Source organism: Moschus berezovskii, chromosome 2 (assembly GCF_049115385.1).
Source record: "Moschus berezovskii isolate FMDL1 chromosome 2, NW_MosBer_1.0, whole genome shotgun sequence".
NCBI classification, from domain to species: Eukaryota; Metazoa; Chordata; class Mammalia; order Artiodactyla; family Moschidae; genus Moschus; species Moschus berezovskii.
The window spans coordinates 91,197,426-91,203,425 of NC_142461.1; positions in this window are offsets into that span (position 1 = coordinate 91,197,426).

Sequence of the window (6,000 nt, forward strand, 5' to 3'; positions counted from 1 at the left end):
AGAAGGGAATGGGAACCCACTCCAGTATTCTTGCCTAGAGAATTTCATGGACAGAGGAGCCTGGTGGGCTAGAGTCCATGGGATTGCAAAGAGTCGAACACGACTACCACCACCATGTGAATTTGGGGGAGAAACAAATATTCAGTCCGTAGCAGCCCCCTAGCCATGCCTGTCCACTTACATGTTGTCTACAGGCTTCCTTCTTGCTACAACACCAAGGACGAGTAGAGGCAGCCGAGAGCACATGGCCTGTGGCGTCTAGAAGGTCTGCTAGTTTGCCCTTCACAGGAACAGGGTGCTCACCCCTAACCTCTGGAATGGCAGGAGTACATCGGGAAAGCGCTGCTTGCTTTGCACGGGTCCTCATGGTGGTGACTCGGCGTCTGCAGTGGTTTACCAGGTCACTTTTCTTACCTGCATCCATGAATTTTTCTTCTTCATTTTGTTTGTTCTATTCCTTTGATTCAGCCTCTTCGTGGTTATGTGCTATTGTCAGGTGCTGAGCTGTATATGTTTCTTCTCAACCTGGATGAACTGGGAGTGTCTCATCTCAAAGCTCTTTACCTTCCAATAAAACAGGGAGGAGGCAGATGTCATTACCTCCTTGTCTCTGGCCGAACCAGAGACTCACCTGGAAGCAGCAGTTTTGAAGTCTGATGTAGATTTATCTTGCCTTTCACTCAGCACCTTGTGGTATTTGAATTTTCATAGCTATGCTTGTTTGAAATTAATTATATGACTTCAGTTGGAACATTTTAAGAGAATCTTTGGTGGGTGTCTTTTTATTCCCCAGGGTTTCTTTTGTCTGTGAAGTTGATGAATTGTCTGGTAAAAAACCATTAGCAGCAGTACTTCTTTTTCTTTCTTCTGTCTAGATTAATGAATTTTCCTTTGTGTTTTTTATTTTTCTTTCCCAAGGAAACATCTTAATTTTCTCTTCTTCATCCCACATATGTTTCCATAGATTGCCCTCCTAACCACCTCCCCTCTGAGCATTTAAAATAGAGTTATCCTGAGCCAAAGAGAGAACACACAGAGGAAACAAACTGCAGACAGCCAAGTGAGTAGGGGTGCCAGATTTACACATAAAAGCATGGGATGTCCCATTAAATTGGAATTTCAGATAATTATTTAGTGTATGTTATTCATGAGCTCTTAAGTCTGGCTCATCTGAGGCAATGTTTTCAAGTCCTTGTAATCAGAATTTTCTGGCCAACTTCAAAATAAGACAAATTCTAAGGGCTTCCTGGAGACGTTGACTCAGGAGATGGGATGGAGCCCATGCCTAATCCCGATAATTAGATGTTAAAGAAGCAGCTCCCAGATGACTGTGTTGCTAGGTGTGTTACCCTTGATCTGAGAGGTTTACTCCTCCTTCAGAAGCCCAGTCCCTGGTTACATAACAAGTGCTAATGAATAATAAGCCTGGGTTGGAGTTGTGGTTCTCAGTGTGGTCTCTGGACCAGCAGCGTAGGCATCACCTGGGAATTTGTTAGAAACTCAAATACTCAGCCTCCATTCCAGACCCACTGAATCAGAAACTCTAAGGGGTCAATCTGGGTTTTAATAAGGTTTCCAGGTGCTTCTGATGCACACACTAGTTCAAGGACCACTGGACCAGAGAAGTGCTTCCTAAAGGTCTTTGTAAAGGGGTCCTTGGTGGGGGCGTGAACATTACTCAGGGAGTTTATATTTAAAGAAGAAAACTGGACTCACAGGCCCCAAATCCAGAAAGTCAGATTCTTTTTTGTTAGAGTTGAATCAGAAAATCTGTATTTTTAGTAAACTCCTCACGTGATCCTGATACACAGCCACTTTTGGAGCCACTAAACCAGAGAATAAGAGATGGCAGTGATATTAGTGAACAGAAGCCTAAAACCTTTAACATTTGACCTTGAAATCCCTATTCATTATAAATGGACTTTATGTGGGTCTCCAATGTAATTGTTTTAAAACTAGAATCCAAGAATCTAATCAATCTATTTGCATGGATTTTTTTTTAGTCCATTACATAGTGACCTAGAATGGCCAAGTGATCCAGACCTCAGATTAATTTCATTTGCCCCCTAATGAGCAAGATAAAAAGTACCTTGTCAAAATGTCCCGTGAGAACTGGGGTAGTGGAGACAGGAAAGGAGAATATGTAGATTTGACAGGGGGATTAGCTACAAATACAAGGAAAGTGTGAGGGAATGACCTGTTAAAGTTCCATGTTGAATATAACTACATTCTAGAATAAATCTTGAGTTTCTGTCCATCATTCACTTTCTGAAAAGAAAAAAAAAAGTCGTACAGAACACATCTTTTCCCTGCTGTGTCTAAACTCTCCCTAAATCCAAACCTGACTGAGGTTAGCAGCCAGAAATTGCAGGCATTGTCTTCTGTACAGTCTGCATTCTGCTGTGTCATGCGCTGTGTAAAACACATCTCATAAGAAAAGAGAAAGAGGTGGGTTGGTTTCTCTTTCTCACTGGGAGAGGACTTAAAAGCTGTTCAAAGCATGAAATGAGCAGCATGAACCAGCATGGACTTGGAAAGTGAGGTGTGGTGCGGAATTGGGAAATATTTCACAGTTGAGAAATTACCCTTATGCACAATTTTTGTGATGTGTCAATGGCCATCTTATAAAATTCTTGCTCTGACCTTTGAATCTTGTACATTTTTCACCTTGTTGTTTGTCACCAACTCTGACTTGGGGAGGGTTTCACTGTGATTCTGGATATGTGTGTGCATTGTGGGTGGGGAGGAGGCGGGCAAAGCACGCCAGAGGACAGAGGTGAGTAGTGGATGCGTGAAGGTGACAGCTGTACAAACTGGGCAACAAATGGCTGTCGTCATGTAATTTGAGTCTGCCTTTAGGCATAGCTCCTCGGCTGTGCGCCTGAAGCAGTCTAGCATCTTCCTGATATCACACACCTCCCACTTCTCCTTTGGCCTTCATAGTTCTACTTCCTTCCCTGTCTTCTTCCCTCATTGCCTTGGCCTCGTCTATTAGACGCTGAGGCTAGAAGCTGAACTACCTCGGTGGGTAATCCAGGATGGGAGCTACTCAGAGTGTCGGCTGTGAAAAATATGGCTTTCATAGCTTGATCCCAGGAATACTATTCAAGGAGCCTGGGAATCTGCATTTTGAACAAGCAGCTACCTGGTCGTGATTCTGGTACTGGGAGTCCTTAGGGCATCATCTTTAGAAACAATAATGCAAGGCCTCAGTAAAGGCTGTAGAGGCTCAAGTAAGCATCTACCACATAACTCCTAAACCTCCATTTCTGCACTTTTTTAGTCTATGAAAATTGGTCCCAGGGAAAGGGCTAGGATAAGCTGGAAGACACTCTGGCTTGGCAGAGCTGCCCTATGTGGATGGTCCTGGGTTCAGTTGAGTTTCTTAGTTGTACCCGACTTTTTGTGACCCCATGGACTGCAGCATGCAGGCTTCCCTGTCCATCACCAAGTCCCGGAGCCTACGCAAACTCATGTCCATTGTGTCAGTGAGGCCATCCAACCATCTCATCCTCTGTCGTCCCCTTCTCCTCCTGCCTTCAATCGTTCCCAGCATCAGGGTCTTTTCCAATGAATCAGTTCTTCGCATCAGATAGCCAAAATATTGGAGTTTCAGCTTTAGCATCAGTCCTTCCAATGATTTCCTTTAGCATTGACTGATTGGATCTCCTTGCAGTCCAAGGGACTCTCAAGAGTTCAGCACCACAGTTCAAAAGCATCAATTCTTCAGCATTCAGCTTTCTTTATAGTCCAACTCTCACATCCATACATGACTACTGGAAAAACTATAGCTTTGACTAGATAGACCTTTGTTGGCAAGGTAATGTCTCTGCTTTTTAATATGCTGTCTAGGTTGGTCATAGCTTTTCTTCCAAGGAGCAAGCGTCTTTTTAATTTCATGGCTTCAGGCACCATCTTCTGTGATTTTGGAGCCCCCAAAATAAAGTCTCTCACTGTTTAAATTGCTTCCCCATCTATTTGCCATGAAGTTATAGGACCAGATGCCATGACCTTAGTTTTCTGAACGTTGAGTTTTAAGCCAATTTTTTCACTCTCCTCTTTCACTTTCATCAAGAGGCTCTTTAGTTCTTCACTTTCTGCCATAAGCGTGGTGTCATCCGCATATCTGAGGTTATTAATATTTCTTCCGGCAATCTTGATTCCAGCTTGTGCTTCATCCAGCCCAGCATTTCTCATGATGTACTCTGGATATAAGTTAAATAAGCAGGGTGACAATATACAGCCTTGATGTACTCCTTTTCCTATTTGGAACCAATCTGTTGTTCCATGTCCAGTTCTAACTGTTGCTTTCTGACCTGCATACAGATTTCTAGGAGGCAGGTCAGCTGGTCTGGTATTTCCACCTCTTGAAGAATTTTCCACAGTTTGTTGTGATCCACACAGTCAAAGGCTTTGGCATAGCCAATAAAGCAGAAGTAGATGTTTTTCTGGAACTCTCTTGCTTTTTCGATGATCCAACAGATGTTGGCAATTTGATCTCTGGTTCTTCTGGGTTTTCTAAATCCAGCTTGAACATCTGGAAGTTCACGGTTCATGTACTGTTGAAGCCTGGCTTGGAGAATTTTGAGTATTACTTTGCTAGGTCCTGGGGAGGCCTACACAACTGGGAGCTCCAAGAAACTGGGGCCTCTTTCAGCCAAGCAGGATGTCCAGGGTTCTGACCACTAACTGGACTCCCTATGAGTCATGGCTGGGTGAGTATAGTAAAAGCAATACAAAGCCAAGGGCAAGGTGAACTTGTTCACAGGGGCTAAGCAGAGAAGAAAAACCAACCCAATTCAAATATTGTTTAAAGGAGAATAAGCACCAGGGGTCAAACAGGTCCCGGAGACAGACCCTATCTAGGTTGTTGAGGGTTCCCGAAGACAGTAGTACTTTTTAGAGAGTGATGTATCCATCAGGATAACTTCAACTATAACTAACAGAGAGGCCCAATGAAATTGGCATAAATTTGTTGGCTCATGCAACCAGAAGTCCAGAGGGAGAGTGGGATTCTGGGTGGACTCAAATCAGTGGTCCATCCTCTGCTGTTTTTTGGCTCCATCTCTCCAATGTCTCTGGTCAGGAGATGGCACAGCTCTCCCAGACATCCCAGTCGGTGTCCAGAGAACAGATAGAGGGATGCTACTGGACACTGACCAGGGAGTGAAGATCTTCACCCAGGCCCCCAGCAAATTGCACCCAGGCAAGATGTGGTTGCTCTTGACTTAGTACAGCTAAAAGGAGCTCAGTGTCCCCTAAGGCATGTGTGATGCATGACAGGAGGTAGATAGCTGAGCAAAATAGGAATTAAAGAGAAGGAAGGAAAAAATGGATCTGAGAGGGCAGCCAGAAAGGTCTGCTCCAGATTCCCACAGTCGGAAGCTGTGTCGGGAGGCAGTTGTTAAGGTGGCAGAGAAAATGTTCTGGTTAGAGAACAGTCAAGCCCTCTGGAACTGTACAGACTTGCCCTAAGCACACAGTTAGTTGGTAGCAGACCCAGACAGAGAAGCTCCCCTGTCTACTGCAATTTCTACCATGTTCTCTTTTGATTAATGTACATTGATGAATACTGTCTCCACAGTATTCAACACTTCCCAAAATATTCTACAGTAGAAACTTCTTTTTCAAGCATCTGAATTCCATAGAACACACTCTGTTTAAATCAACACCACTTTTCAAATATAGAGAAGTTGGGGAGGGGGGGGAGAGCTGCAGAACTCAGAGGATGGGTTCTGACCCCTAAAATAAGGTGGTTGGTTAACACATGCCAAATGCATGAAACTTGACTCCTTCAGAAACATTCATTTCTCCAAGAGCTTGGGCTTCATCCTATGCTTGTATAAATGACATCCTTGTATCCATTATCCTCAGGTGACTGTAAACCAATCTGGAACGCATTGTTTTCTGAAGATTGTGTTTTCCTCTCTTTCCATATGCCCTTTGAAGGTAGTAACTGAAATAGTCACTTGTTAGTTTACATATTTTTAGATTTATTAG